Raw genomic sequence first — 17143 nt, forward strand, 5'->3', positions numbered from 1 at the left:
AATAAAAACAGTGGTCAGGAGACAAACTCCACTGAAATGCACATTATAAGTTTAAATATTAGATGCATGGGCTTGATTAGAAACTCAAATTAATTTCATAGCGTCAAGGTATTGAAAACCAAAATGGGAGATGAGGGGAGTGAGCTGTTCCAAAGTCATGTAACATAGCATTAAGTGTCATGTTCATTCTAAACCCAGCTCTACCATCGAATTATTTTTTCAAATTTAGAAATCTATCACATTGCTATCTTTGTAAGGATGATATAGTTGGCTTTTGCTATGTACTTTGATGGAAAAATATCTAAATACCTAATTATAATAAAATTCTGTTCCCATCACTGTTAAAATACCTGTATTTGCATAAGAATTCAAGAATAGCAACTTTATTGTAAAAATTATTTATGAATAACAATAATAATATCTACCATTTACTGAGCCTATTCTCATAGGTGCCAAAAATGATGTGCAGTATTTTACATGTGTTGTCTCTTTTAAACGTTTCAACATCCAGTGAGACCAGTATTATTTTCCTAATTTTACTTATGAGAAATCAGAAGCCTAGGGAAATTGAGCAACTTGTCAGATTCATGCAGCTGGTAAGAAAGCTAAGCTAAAATTTGAAACTAAGGGCTATCTCCTTCCAAGGCCCGTACTCTACCATCCTGCCAAGTCCTTCCACTGGAATTATAAAATGCTAATGGTAAGACCACTGATTAAGCCACAATTCCCCCAGTTTATCACTCCCTGAAAGTGAAGCTATGTGAGGTTCTAACTATATGACAGAAGGAGTGTTTTGTTGTTGTTTTTACGTTAATGAAGAACATTGATCCATAAGAACTTTTTCGTTACAACTATATCTAACTAAAAAGTGGAAAAGCACTGACATATTTAATTAAGAAGGAATACAGCTTAGGGAGGGAAAGTAAACTAATGAATAAAAAGAATACTTATAACCTGGGTGTTTAATATCTGTGACAGTCATTTCTAATCCCACTGAAGACTATTGACTCTTCAAGCTAGAGATGAAATTGTTGGGAGTGTAGTTATCACAAAACAAAACTCCATAATCAAAAGCAATATAAAATATTCAAAAAGTGTCCCTGCTATGTCCTATTGACTGCTTTCTTCCCTGCCCACATGTCAAGACTTAATCTAGGTGCAAAGCCAAGGACACAATTCAAGGAAAGTTTGGTCCAGGGAAGAGTCACATCATTGTCTTGTCCAGGGTGTGTTATTGCATCTTATTTCACAGATGAAGAAATTCACCTAACTTTTTAAAAGTATGACATTTTTGAGTATTATATCATCAAGTCAGAAATGTACTCTCAAACTCATAGGTCTAAATCTAGATAATTCATTTATGTTTGTCTGGGACTTATAGACAAAGCAATCTAGTCTAATAAGAAAATGTAAGTTCTGATCTAAATATTAAAAATTGTATTTGGTTTTAACTCTAAATTTCAACTTACTGTACTTTCAGGACTAGAATTCTTTCAGACGTTATGTAAAAGTGAAGTACTTTGAAACTCCTTAGCAGAAAGGTCCCATACTTACCATGACCCAGTATAACATTGATTCATTCAATGAAAAATATATAGGACAGTTAACATGTGCCATACTCTGCGTGAGTCTCTGGGGATAAAAAAGTAATAAGACCTGCAAACTCTGCCTTCACATAATTTATAGTCTAGATTTGTGGGAGGATAATGAAAGTTTCAATTAAAAAATACAAGGTTGAATGACATGTACTACCAGACAGATATGCAAAGAGTGCTATGAGAGCATAGAGAAGCGGCCCTAATTCAGCATGAATAGATCATGAAAGTCTGGAGGATGAGAAGCCGTGGCTCATTCCTTAAAGAAGGGTGATAAAGGAATAGCAAAAGCACTGAGACCTGAGGCAGCATGAAAAATTTAAAGAAGAGCCAACTATGTGGTGTGACTACAGTGAGGAGACATGAAAAATAAAATGGTGGGAGCTAAAAGCAGAGAATTAGACAGGGGCCAAGAACAAGACGAAGTTGCTCTTTGGGCCATGTTAAGCTTATTGGGCTTTATGAAGATATTGAAGATTCATGGGAGGATTTTAATTAGGGAGTAACATGACCAGTAACATGTGCAAGACTGTCTGCTGAGCAGTTTACACAAATTATCTTTTTAATTCTGCTAAGATTATAACTCTTTTTAGAAACTTAAGTAGCTTTACCAAAATCTGATAACCAATGAGTGGAGGTGCAGGATTAGAACCCTAGAAGCACCTGACCGCAGCAGCAGACAGCAAAAACCATATTCTGAATTACTGATTTATAAATGTCATGAAAGTGACTTTTATAACACCCTTGAAGAGACAACAGCGTTTGAGAAGAGTCTGAAAAATATATTTGTGTAAACCTGGAGTTTGGGTGCATAGAGTGTCTCCCAAGTCAATTTACAGCCTGAGGAAAAATCATGTAAAGGATCATTTTTTATCTGGTTAGCTTTAAATTGCATTTTCAAAGCATGCTGTTTATATCCAGAAGAGAATTTCAATGAATAATGTCATAGTAGGATATGCGTAGGTTTACTATAAATTCAGGAATATAATGATATGAATCCAAACTGACAGCATCAGTCTTTTTCTCTACATACCCTCCTAGCGCATCTTTAAATTTTTATAGCTTTTGTTTTTCAAGTACTGTCTGAACTATTGTAATGTCAACTTTCTTATTAAGGTCTCTCTTGTGTATTGTTTAATTAACTGACTTTATAATGCATAGAGATGGGGTGTGAAGTGGGGAGGTGAAATTAGGTACTCTCGTTTGATGGTCTGGTTCAAATTTTTTAAAATAAGCAAAACAAAGTAGTTTACAATGTCATTCCCTTTAGCCATACCTATTTTACTTTGTTCAACTTTTAGTTTGCTATCAACCAATGAGACAATAATATAAAATATGAAACAATTCTTTTTCAAAATTATAATGTTCTTAACTGATTACTTGTACTCTACAAACATAGTGGCTTCTTTTATTTTTTAACATCTTTACTAGAGTATAATTGCTTTACAATGTTGTGTTACTTGCTGCTGTATAACAAAGTGAATCAGCTATATATATTCCTATGCCCCCATATCCCCTCCCTCTTGCGCAGCTCTCCCACCCTCCCTAGCCCACCCCTCTAGGTCATCACAAAGCACTGAGCTGATCTCCCTGTGCTATGCAGCTGCTTCCCACTAGCTATCTATTTTACATTTGGTAGTGTATATATGTCAGTGTTACTCTCTCACTTTGTCCCAGCTTACCTTTCCCCCTCCCCGGTCCTCAAGTCCATTCTCTACGTCTGCGTCTTTATTCCTGTCCTGCCACTAGGTTCATCAGAACCATTTTTTTTTAGATTCCATATATATGTGTTAGCACACAGTATTTGTTTTTCTCTTTTTGACTTACTTCACTCTGTAAGATGAAGTAAGATGGACGCTAGGTCCATCCACCTCACTACAAATAACTCAATTTTGTTTCTTTTTATGGTTGAGTAATATTCCATTGTATGTGTGTGCCACATCTTCTTTATCCATTCATGTGTCGATGGACATTCAGGTTGGTTCCGTGTCCCGGCTATTGTAAATAGTGCTTCAGTGAACATTGTGGTACATGATTCTTTTTGAATTATGTTTTTCTCAGGGTATATGCCCAGTAGTGGGATTGCTGGGTCATATGGTAGTGCTATTTTTAGTTTTTTAAGGAACCTCCATACTGTTCTCCATAGTGGCTGTATCAATTTATATTCCCACCAACAGTGCAAGAGGGTTCCCTTTTCCACACCTTCTCCAGCATTTATTGTTTGTAGATTTTTTGATGATGGCCATTCTGACTGGTGTGAGGTGATACCTCATTGTGGTTTTGATTTGCATTTCTCTAATGATTAGTGATGTTGAGCATCCTTTCATGTGTTTGTTGGCAATCTGTATGTCTTCTTTGGAGAATTGTCTATTTAGTTCTTCCGCCCAATTTTGGATTGGGTTGTTTGTTTTTTTTGATATTGAGCTGCATGAGCTGCTTGTATATTTTGGAGATTAATCCTTTTTCAATTGCTTCATTTGCAAATATTTTCTCCCATTCTGAGGAGCTATCACCGTGACTCCTCTTGCTCTTTTTTTAGACCAGAGGTTGGATTTTTTTCCAGAGTCAGAATGTGCTAGTGGAAACCGGCCAGCAAGTTTGAAGAGTACTAACTATGACTGTTAGCACTATAAAAAGAGCCTACTTGAACTATAGCTATTGGGATCCTCTTTTCCTAAGTCTATAGAACAACCTCATTCCCTATGTTATGTAGAAAGAGAGAGAGAGAACAAGGGAGAGAGAATTGACTGATAGATCTATAGATAAGTAAGTAGAAAGTCACTCATATATAGTCACAAAACACGTTCTTTTTGTGTTTCAATACGGACATTTCATATGTCTGCTAATCTCTCTTAGGACTAATAGTGTACAGCTAAATATTATGTTCACTAACAGCATTTATTGAACTGCTATTGTGTACAGGTCTTTTTATTAGGTACTGTAATTGATCCCCCCATCTTTTTGGAATAGATTTGACAAAATTACAATAAACTACAGAATCAGTAGCAAGAAAGTAAGAATATATAAATACTCCATGTGGATCTTCTCGAAAGATAGGTGAACAATAGATAGGTGTTAGTCAGAAGCTCTCAAATATAAGAATTTTCTCAAAATTAATATAAAATCCATATTATGCCCCAAAGTATCAAACACACCCACACGCACGCACACACACTGGTGTGCACACACACATACACACTGTCAAGTACAGGCCTTTTTGGCTTATATGGATGAAACTACAGAAAATTTTATCTGCCTCATATTTGGTTTTTTTTCTGAGCTTATTTTCTGGAGAAAATGTGCTTCTTTTCAACGAAGAAAAAGATGAGAATTAAAATTGAAAAGTTATCTACATAACCAATAATGTTATCCATATCCTTACAAATTGCTTGAAAAACCATATTTGATTCAATTTTAAGAATCATCTGTTAAAATTACACGTACATTGTTAAAAAGAAATAATTTAATGATAAGGCAGTCAAACATTTGTTTTTATTTAAAACACAACCAAGATTTATCTAATATTCAAATGTAATTTAGAGAAACAAAAAATACTTTTATGGGTTCATTTTTTAAACCAAAATAAAACATATCCTGCTATATTGCAGTCAACTTAAACATTTTACTTATATACTGTAAAACAGCTTGTGAAGCTATCAAAAGGTATAAGAATCCATAGCTTAAAGCCAATTTTTGAAAGAAAACTGGAATTTTACACGTAATTTACCTCTTCCATTGCCTTAATGGTTATCCAAATGATCCAGGAGAGTTAATACACAGCCAACATATAAGCAATGCATTCCTCTTCCCTGAAAAGATTAATTATACCTTAAATTTTAATAATATGTAAATTTAGGTTTTTACCTGTAAGCTACATGAAACACTTCTGTAGCACCAAAGCCACATCTGTCAACATTTTAAAATATACCATTATTTACCAAAAGTAGTAATGATGGACTAGATTTATATCACTTAAATAACCACATAAAAGTCATTATGATCAACATTAACTAACCAAAGTATAAATTACTGAATCACAGCGAGTGTTTCAAATACAATCTTATGCCATGTCTTACACATTTATACAAAAAGTGTTATGTTGATACAAATAAATCAATTTAATCGCTTAGGTATTTCAAAAACACCCATAAAATTTAGCTATTTTTAGTATGGTTTCATATTTAAGCAATTTGATAAGTTTTAACAATTTATGGATGGAAATGATCCTGAAAATTAAGGTGCAAGATCGTGTCTTTAATTTCTTCTTCCTTAGTCTATTTTTCATGCCCTCATTTGACTAATTTTTCTATACTCAACTTTCTACACTTAAAAACTCCAAATCGTTGGGTATTTTCTACTAAATAAAATGTGAGTTTCTCAACAAATATTCAATTCTTCCTCCAATCTAATCCAAATTGACGTCGTTTCTGTTCTATCTCCCTCTAGTTAACACATACCCTGGGAAAATGTATAAATACTTCATGCACGAAATTTTCTGAATCTTTGTCATATCTAAGCTGTGTCTGTGACTTCCAACTGGAATATTCAGAAACCTATCACATTACAAATGGTCAGTCCGGCTCACATGCTACACCTCCTGAAGTGTTTCTGATCAATCCAGTGAGAAGTAATCACTCTTTCCTCAGACTTTCTATAATATTTTATTGTGTGAGGGCTTACTTCTTTACTAAGTTGCTAGCACTTTGAGGTCAAGAACTGTCACCTGTGTGTCTTTGTGTCTCATAAAATGTCTTATACATAGTTTCCAATACACATTTAATTAAATAAATGAAGAATGTGTAATTTCAAAATATGGAAGAATAGCATATTGCCTACCATTCAAAAAAGAAAGAATCAAATATTTTATTTGCCACAGGTAAGCAATATTGCTTGCTATATTTTGGGTAACAAGCTGTAACTGATTTGAGTCATGTAGAAACATGATATATGCAATTTTAATTACAAATTAATTGTTAATTCTAAAATTTGGGGGTATTTGAGGTAGAGTAAAATGACTTTTTTGTTGTTAAATAGATATCCCTCCTTACACACCTTTTTAAAAAAAATCTCTATTATGTTTGATCCAGTCTATTGGTTGAAACCCAATCTGTACTGCTTTAATTACCAAGGATGAAATTAGCTACATCATTATTAACAGCAGCCAGAAATTTGGGGATGATTATTAATGGTGAAGCATGAAGCAGAAAGAGGGCCAGCTGACCCTGGTGGAGTAATAAAAAAGTTAATTAATCAAGAAGGAGGCAGATTTCATATTTATGAGTCTACCCAGAGTAGGATGAATTCCAGTATATAGGATTTTAATTTGAAATAATCTTCTATCAATAGCACACTTTCAATGTTGGCAGCCATAGCTATCTAAACAGAAACATCAGTAGGAAAGAAAAATTTTCTAGCAGTTAGGTTGTCTGAATATAAATTGGCCTACCTTATGATACAATGAAGACCTCTTGTAAGACTTTTTGCTGAAGCTAGCTGGATGCTTATTCAGCATGTCATAAAGGAAATCCCTGCTTTGGTTAGGAGGTTGTGATAGAAGTTTAATGTAACTTCTAACATTGATATTTTATAACAACAGATAATATTTAGTGCGTTCTAATTATGCTTCAAGCACTATTTAATTCTTTATGGCTACTAATATACTTACAACCTTTGAAGTGGATGCTATTATCATGCCTATTTTATGGATTAGAAAACAAACACAAAGACGTTTAGTAACTTACCAGGTCCCTACAGCTAGTAAGTGTTAAAATGGGGGTATTATGGCATTAGACCCTTTTCATGCTCAGAACCAGGACTGAGTTCCCTTTCTACCCATTCAGTGTTTTCACTTTTCTCATTCAGGTTGGTCATTACTTCTAATTTTCTACATGATTATTTCTTATTCTTACCTCCAATTCTCCACTCTTCCTTAACTAATTATATTCCTCCTTAGAATAAAATGTGTTTGATTTTCAGAAAACTATAATTATTTACAAATCATCATGCATCAAGTTCAGAGGGTTATATGTGTTTTAATGTAGATTTATGGATTAATGCACACATGGTACACCTAGTACCATTCTAAAGGGGCAAAATAATGCAGTTAGTCTGATTACCTTAAATGTGCTGGGACTTGATGAAAAGTAACTATTTGCATAGAAAGTGGAAGTCTCCTTTTAAGAAGCCTGCATTGACAAAATTATTTTGCTTCAGTTTTACATGGATCCAATAAAGATTTTAAATGATGGGAACCGGGCTTATGTACCATAAGACAGATTGAAGACCTTAATATGAAAAATATTAAAGATTATAACTTTGCTAAATGGGCTGGAAAGAAAATCATTCACTATTAACAGGTACTTGGAAGTTGTAAAATGTGTATATCAATGTGCAGTGTTACAATTTGGATCATATTTAAAAGGGAACTAACAAACAGCAATGGATCTATTTCTTAAAACAGAATATAGTTTTATTTTAAGCCAATAACCTGCAGCAACATACAGAAAAATATGATTTCTTTGGGATATAAGCCATCATCCCTTGACTAGAATTTTTTTTTGAGATCAGGAGCCATTTCTTATTCATTTTTGTGCTTCATGTATTGCTTTGCATGTGCCTGACAAATAGAAAAAAAAAACCAAAGATAAATAATATATGTTCCCTGTCTTCAAGAAGCTCACCACTAACCTCACTAGAGGCTCTTGTAACAGAGTTCCTTATTTATGTGATTCCCAAAGTCTAATTTTAATTTGACTTGATTTGAGATGAGATGGATTGTTTCTATCAGCCATCATATAAATTGCCTGAATTTTTCTGTCAAGCTATTTGACTTTACAACCTTGAATTCTTTGACAGAGCAAAAAATGTTCTTAAGACATTTTAAATTGCTCCAAATTTAGTGAAAAATATATTCTCTATGCAATACTTGAAGATTTAGAGCCATTCTTTAGACTACACAAATCAGCTTTATTGACTTCTATTGTAAAGTGGCTTTTTAATGTCATATTTTAGTTGTTAGAAAAGCATAAAGGGCAAAGCAAAGATAAACCTAATCTCTTAATATAACCCTATGGAACCTATCTGGAACTGCTGGTATGATTCTTAATTATGGTTGACCTCTCACCCTCATCTGTTGCATGATCGTTTACTATTCTCAGGACAGGGTTGGGAGTATTGTGATGTTCAGTCGTTGCTTCTAGAATGCATTAGGGTAGTTCCAGCTAGCTGTAGGGTGATGCCCAGTGGCAATACATAGATGTGGTTCATACAGGCAAAGGGTAGAAACACATGATGCTGGGATGAAAGTGTCCTTTAGAAGCCATGGACCGCAAGGATGACACAGCACAGGGCCTTGGTTCCTTTCATAGCTTTATTTCCTATTTCCCGATTGAATTCTATCCACCTGGTAATCCAGCATTTTCAAAGCTGAAAAAATTTGAGAGTTGAAAGACAGAGTTGTCAAAATGTCCAAGTCAGGTGAAAAGTACTTTATGGAAAGTACATAAATACTAAATACTATCTGCTGATGTCAAAACATAAAGACATAACATAGTTTGAATTGTACTTGCCACGGTACCAGTATGCAGTAAAAATAATTTTAAATTATCTAACGTAACATTTTTTAAATGTGTATTAACCCAGTGCAAGGCATCTATCTGCTTTTGCCTTCGTCTCACTGTGAAGTCCCAATACTGAATGGACAGATGTTTATAAAATAAACCCAGCCAGCTCTACCAAGGCCTGTGTGAAGAATCAAGAAGCAGCTTAAGTATTTGCGTTACACTTTACTTTTTCAAGGGAAACAGTAGTTCAGTGAATTTAAATTGAGTAATAAGAATTCTTGGCAAAATAATAGTAGGAGCCATTTAAAAGATTTAGCTGTGTGTGCACAAACCTGAGCAAGACACGCGTGAGCGCATTACCGACTATGCAACAGCCAAAGAAGCAGAGTGTGGCAACCTTGCTGCTAGTTATAAAACAGCTGACTTACAACAAACTGAATCCATATTCTCTTAAGCTTTTGGAAAACTGAGCATCCTTTAAAAAATGCTCTTGCACTGTAGGTATTTTTTTTAATTAAATAGTTCTATATGCTGTATACAAAACAGAAGAGTACACTAAATGATTTTTTTCAACAATCAGTTTCAGCATTTCTGTAAAAAATAAACATTGCAATATGACTTAATGAAGTTAGCATACATATGTATATTTATATATACATATATATGTGTATACCTATACATATATACATATACTTATATTCATATATTATATATGAATATATAATATACATATATTATGCATTTTTACACACTTCCTATTCTCATTCTGAGATGAAGGAATGAAATTGGCAATGTTTTCAATAGTGTTGCATAAGCTGTTATCCTTGGAAGTAAAAGGGTTTATTTCTAAATCTGATACAAAGTTTGTTCCAAATTTGACATGATGAGAAAGAAAGTGAAGGGCACTTGAAAGGAAGCAGCAAAAGCTAAAGCAAGCAGAAGAATGTTCAGTTGTTCGATTTATTTCCTCACTCCTTCACTCAATCAAAAAATATTAATGAGGGCCAGATATAAAGGCAGGCACTGGGGATTCAAAGATGAAAAGAATAAACTTGTTCTTGACTTTCACAAAAGTTAGTTGAGAAGTTCAGATAATTACACAAGATTACAATACAGGGTTACATGCGATGCTTCGAGGGGCACAAGGAGAAAAACCCAAACGAACGTGTCAAGGAAAGCTTCCAAAAATAAATAATGTCTTGAAGGAGACTTTAAAGTTAAATAACACTTGGCTGTGAAAATGATGGGGATGGAGGGTGGGATAAGAGAGTTGGGGAGTCTCTCGTGTGTGCAGGTAGAGATGAAAGAGTATGGAACTTTCTAATAACTGAAAGAATTTCAATATGCCTAGGACTGTGGTTCTCAAAATGTGAACCCTGCACCAGAAGCATCCAGCAACACCTGGGAACATGTTAGAAATGCAAATTTTCAGACCCCACCTCAGACTTACTGAATCAGAAACTCTGGGGTCTAGGGGTGGGACCCAGCATTCTGTTTTAACAAGCACTCCAAGTAATTCTGATGCACACTCTAATTAGACAGCCAGCAGTTTCATCAGAGGGTACAAGGATAGGGGTAAGGAATGATGGGGGTGATGATCTTGGTACAGGAAATACAGGCTAAGGGGCTGGATTCATAGGCAGGGCCCATACCATGCCATCCCTTACCTTGCTACTGAAGCTAAAACCTTCCTGAGTTTTTATTTTTCTTCCGGTTATTTGTAGTTTTGGAGACAGGCAAGGCAGTCAGAGCAAGCTTTCCATAATGGACTTTCCTGGAACCATTGCTAACACATCTAATTATTTTCTCACCTTCATTTTATCCACACTAAAAATAAATCCTTCCAAATATCTTTTTCATTGTCACGCCTATAGCTGTCATAACTTCCAAATTCCCCAGAGTCTATTTTAGGCTTAAGAATTCACCTACAGAAGGCACTGGAACCCTGGGAATTATCAATTTAAATTCTAACACATGCTTGCTCTCTGCCAGCGTGTAAGCTTGCATATTTCTCCTTGACAGTTCATATTTGGTCTCTGGACTTTCAAGACACAGTGAATTATGACCTGCTCACCAGAGCCTCCTGAGAAAACTGGAGCTGAGTCACCCCATGCCAAACCTTCAGCGAAAATTGGTCAGTCCTGGATATTGAAGAAGTCGTGGAAATTAAGTTATCTGGGAAACTTCATGAATCTAGATAGCATAGAGGTAAAGGTGATATGTTAGCAAAGCAAAGTTAGACGCCAAGACTAATGTGCCACACAAATGTGTCACTGACTCGTCCCAGGCTAGGTTACTTGGTTGTTTGTTCTACCTGGTAAAGGAAAATGATACATGCAGGTAGGCAACATAGGACTTGGTATCTTGGCTTATGAGGATTTCTCCACTCCAGACCAGTCTGGATCAGCATCTAATCTCTGCTACTCCCTAGGTATTAGTACCTAAGGAGGGCAATTTAGTCTGTTTCAGCTTTAGTTTTCTCATCAGGAAACTAGAAATGTATTCATTTGTTTGTACACTGATTCATTCAACAAATATCTGTGAGAACCCATTCTGTATTCTTTACTAAGTACTATTCTACATGCTAGGGATACAACAGAAACAGACCGAGATCCCTGCTGTTCCACAGCTCACGTTCTAGAGAGGAGAGAGACAATAAACAGGCAATAAGTAAGATATTTAGAATGTCAGGTGATGCAGAGCTAAGGTGTGTTGCCTCCATCTCCCCTTCGGGACCCAGGCATTTATTCCTTCAGTTCATGGGAGCGCTGCTTGCTGAAGACTCACAGCTGAATTCCTTTCCCAACATTGCCTCTGTCCAAAAGAGGCTGCATGCCCCAGAGACATCTCCTCTCCCCAGGGGCAGTCAGAATTCAAGACTGGTCAATGAGAGGCACAAAGATTAGTCCCATCACTTCAATTCAGGACAACTCTGAAGGGCCAAGTCAGCTCCAGAACTCCCTGAGGTCGGCTGAGGTCTTTGTAGCCACCGTATCGCAGTTCAGCTGCTCCATTTTCCCATTCCTGCTTCCCTCACTGCCCCATGTGTCCGTACTGAGGTCACTCTTCAGTAAACCTATAGCATGCAGAGCCCCCCTGCAGAGTCTGCATCCCAGGAAACTCCATCTAAGACAGATGATGAGAAGTGCTCTGAAGGAAAGTAAAGCTGAGGGGAGGTTAGGGAGTGCCTCCCTCCTCCTGTGGTCGTGAAATGTTAACTCTCACTGTAATCCTAATTTTGGGGACTTCCCTGGTGGCTCAGTGGTTAAGAATCCGCCTGCCAGTGCAGGGGACACGAGTTCCATCCCTGGTCTGGAAAGATCCCACATGCCGCAGCGCAAATAAACCCGTGCGCCACAACTGCTGAGCCCGTGAGCCACCACTACTGAAGCCCGCGCGCCTAGAGCCGGTGCTCCGCAACAAGAGAAGCCACCACAATGAGAAGCCCGCGCACCGAAACGAAGAGTAGCCCCCGCTCGCCGCAACTAGGGTGAGCCAGTGCGCAGCAACGAAGACCCAACGCAGCCATAAATAAATAAATAAAATTTATAATCCTTGGGCCTTGCCTTTGGTCTTGAAGAAGAGGAAAGATATAAAGAACAAGCATAAAGGAAAGCATAAAGAACAAGGAAATTTTTTATGATAGCAACTGATTTGTGCAATTCAATTTGGCAGATATTTCACAAATAGACAACTAAAGAAGCAGTAAGGAAGAATTTTGGTTAAACGCTTAAGCTTTTCCCCACACTCACTGCTGAGGGCCCAGGTTCAACCCCTGGTCAGGGAACTAAAGTTCCACAAGCCACGGGGCATGGCCAAAAAATTTTTTTTAATTTTTTTAATTAATCAATTTTTAAAAAGAGCTCAAGCTTTGTATTGAACCCTGGACTTAGATCTTTATCACCTTCTAGATCTCAGACCTTGGGCAAGTGAGTTAACCTCCCTGTGCCTCAGTTTCTACATCTGGAAAATGGAGAGAATACCACCCACTTTCTAGTGTTGTTCTGAGTATGCAGTGACTCAGTGTGTGTAAAGTACTTAGCAGACTATCCAGCACTCATGTGGTTAGAGCTCAGTAAGTATTGGTTATTAATACTGATTTTATTGGTATTAATTTTCAATTCTAACATTCCATTCTAGCAAATTCAAAACTGTATTTAAAAAACAAAACAAGGACTTCCCTGGTGGTCCAGTGGTTAAGACTCCACACTTCCACTGCAGGGGGAGCATGGGTTCGATCCCTGGTTAGGGAAGTTCCACGTGCCACACGGTGCAGCCAAAAAAAAAATAATTAATTAATTCAAAGAACAAAACAAAACATTATTCTTTATTATCTTCTTACATGTAGATATTTTACAATGGCAATCAAGTCATTCTCTGATTTCTCCCTCTGACATTTATTTTTCATGCCCATTAGCTAACCCTTGAGACTAGTTGGCTAGTCTTAGTGTTAGCTTTTGTTTAACTTTTATAGGTGACATATAAGGATGAGTGAGATTCCCGAAGATGAGCTGACCTTCCAGGGGTTACACACTGAAGAACTGGATTCAGCCAAGGAAGCTCCACACTTGAACTTGTGAGATAGCAGATCTTAGCCAGCATAGGAGGCAAGTCAGGGAGCCTCCATCAGTTCCATTCCAACAACATTATCTTGTGGACCCAGAACCACTGTCTCTCCTGTTCCAATGGTAATCAAATTATCTATGGGTTGGGCCACCTTTCTTTTAAATACTTAAATTACAAAAGGTCTTAATGCCAGCAGACAGTATAGCATAATGGTTAGGAGGTCAAACTCTAGAACTAGACTATCTGTATTTAAACCTGGTTCTGCCACTTCTATCTGCATAACCATGGGCAGGTTACTTAACTTCTCTGTACCTTAGTTTCTCCAATTATAAAGTGAAGCTAATAATACTACTGTCTCATATGATTGTTTTGAAGATTCAATAGGTTGATACATGTGAAGTGTCTAGAACTGTGGATTACATACATAAGCCCTTTAAAAGTGTTAGTTATTATAATAATTACTACCCTTCGTCTGAGGGGGACTCCTTCACTGAGTCCAATATGAATTTTTGAATGAGCCTGTGCTGTGACTCAGCTGCCACTCATCTCCAAAAAAGAGAGAAAAAAAATTAAGAAGGAATAAAAAGAATGTAATTCTGGCAAGAAACCTCCCTTAGGTTACCCTCTGTGGAATCCTCTTCCGTTTTCAAGTATAAATGACATGATTTATGTACCCATAGCCACCTACCCCACTATAAATTTTTAAAATTAAATAAATAACTGATTTCCTGGCAAAAGAATAAGCAAACCACAGAAAATCACATTTATCTATATATTGAAAACTATATTTTGACTCAGAATAGGTATTAGTTATGCTATTACTTCTATAAGTAATAAGCATAGAATATCCTACTTGAGGAAGGATTTTACTTTTTCAAATTATGGAATAGATGCCGGTTTGAGAATTTTTGAACTTTTATAAAATCACATTTTTACTTGCATAATGACTGGAAAGAGGGATACTCCATTCTTTTCCAAATAAACCCGTGTTGCCTGGCAGACAGAGCACCAAGTGGAAACATACCAAGGCGCCTTAGGGTTATCTAATTGCCCTTAGCACATTCTTTCTTCTGTCATGTTCTGTACTGCAACTCAGAATGCCTTTTGAATCCTTCTAAATTGTTGACAGCTAATTTCTGTCCTTTAGAGACCCACTTCTCACTGTTTGTATTTATCCGTCTTAGGAGCCGCATCCTTTTATAGCTAGCTAGCTGTATTTTTGTCATTCTCCCTCTCTCTTCTTGCTTAACTGTCCACTGTGCTGATAGATTTCAAATTGTATTAAACATAAACATGCAGTTAAGATACCCAATTAACACTCATGGTGATTTTCTTTTAAGTTATGTACCTTTACAATTGCTGTTTGCTTGAATTCAGCAATAGTTTTATGGATTATAGAAGTATATCATTCATGATTAGACTCTACCCTACCCTTGAGATTATTAATAGAAGCAGGCAATATAAATTTAACAAGTTTTTATTTAAAAAACAAACTTCACGTGAAACTGTTTCTGTCACCATTTTCCCCAGTGTTCTTACTGCTTAAGATAAATACTTTACTATTTACAGAAAATGAAGGCCACAAGTGAGTAAATAAGAAGTTGATAGGGTGATTCTATCTTTGCATTGATCTGTGACATCCAGAGAGCTCTAAGTCCTTAGAACTTGCATACATAAGGAGAGAAGGGGGCATCTTACTTAGTCCATGACTGGGAAGATATTTGAGGGAATCTAATATGCAACCTTAGCTTCAGACTTCCTATAGCTTATACTGTGGAAATTGGGGGATTAGGACAGGTGAAGAATGCCAAAACTCAGTATGGAAAATAAAAGCAATGAGAAGAATACTTTCTGTCAATCTTCAGAAGAGAAGCGGTATGGAAAAACTCACTTGGACTTCCCTGGTGGTGCAGTGATTAAGAATCCGCCTGCCAACGCCAGAGACATGGGTTCGAGCCCTGGTCCGGGAAGATCCCACATGCCGTGGAGCAGCTAAGCCTGTGTGCCACAACTACTGAAGGCTATGCGCCTAAAGTCCGTGCTCTGCAACAAGAGAAGCCACCGCAATGAGAAACCCGCGCACCACAACGAAGAGTAGCCCCCGCTTGCCGCAACTAGAGAAAGCCTGAGCGCAGCAACGAAGACCCAACGCAGCCAAAAATAAATGCATAAATAATAAATAAATAAAAGAACTAAAAACATTTTTTAAAAAGACTTACATTTAAAAAAAAAAAAAGAAAAACTCACCTGAGTTTTTATATGTGGACCTCCATTGCCAGGGGGAAAAAGGTACTTAACACATCAGTCAGTCAATCTAGTAAGTATATGGAATTTAGAAATTCTTCTCATGTGTTTTAAAGGGGATAGAAGTGACCTCTGTTACACCTTTTGTTAATCATCTAGAATTACTCAATCAAGAATATTGTTTAACAGAACACACCCAAACATATATATAACTATAATCTAAATCATTAGTATCAATCATTAGAGTTAAGAGTGAATTACAGTTATAGTCACATTGCATGTTTTAGGGAGAAAACTGAATGCTTGCTGAATGCTTTTCCCACATATATGCTAACGTATCTAAATTGCCCTTAATTTTTATGGGGATGCTTTCTCCGAAAGCTTGATTAACTAAACAGGATTGTTGATTCTTTTACTTGCAATTCTCTTCTCCCTAAAAACATTCCAGGCAGTTTAAGACACATGTACAAAATGTTTCATAAATTAGAACTAGAAGTAGAAAATTAGATCCATAAAAACAAGAAGGAACAAAGTCTTGTTTTGATAATTATTACTAGAGATGCATGTGTGCACCATCTCTGCCCCTGAGATTTCTGGCAGCAGCCAGAGAATAGAGAAGTGATCACGCTCTTATAATAGGAAGCACAAACGCTATAGGAAATATGCATGGAGGGCATTGAGGATAATGGCCTCAAGCAGAGCTTTTTCAACAAATGAAGAAGTTTGTTTCATGTGGTATTTTCTGACCACAACCTTTGATAGAAGACCTGACGGAGGTAAAGTGTCACTGACTGAAGGTGGTTTTTCCATGGTGGTATACCATGAGCTAAGTTAAGGAAAAAGAGATACAAGAATATCCCAGACAGGACTACAGTGGAAACATGGGGAGTAAACCTAGGCTTCAAAAAGGACTGAAACAAAAAATCGGAAAACTCTTGAAATGAAAGCAGCCAGTCATTTTCTTGTTCTACACAGCCACTCATCTCTGTTTCTCTCTCGAAAGACTATTTTTCCCTGAATCTGTGTTCATTTAGGAAAGGATATCTATCTGCCCCATGACTTGCAAACTCACATTTCTGCTTCATTTCAATCATGGATCAAAATTGCTAAACACTGTGAATCCTAATCCCAAATTCCTGGAAGAGAGACTGTGAGTGGCCCAGTTTGAGTCAGATC

The 17143-nt window shown here is 36.6% G+C and overlaps 1 protein-coding gene across 1 annotated transcript in view; it reads left to right on the forward strand.

Annotated features, from left to right (window-relative positions):
* The window catches only part of EPHA6 (EPH receptor A6), an 851091-nt gene that overhangs the window by 551083 nt on the left and 282865 nt on the right, over positions 1-17143 (forward strand). The window lies entirely within an intron of this gene.

Source organism: Balaenoptera borealis, assembly GCF_965194805.1.
Source record: "Balaenoptera borealis genome assembly, chromosome: 5".
Lineage (NCBI taxonomy): Eukaryota > Metazoa > Chordata > Mammalia > Artiodactyla > Balaenopteridae > Balaenoptera > Balaenoptera borealis.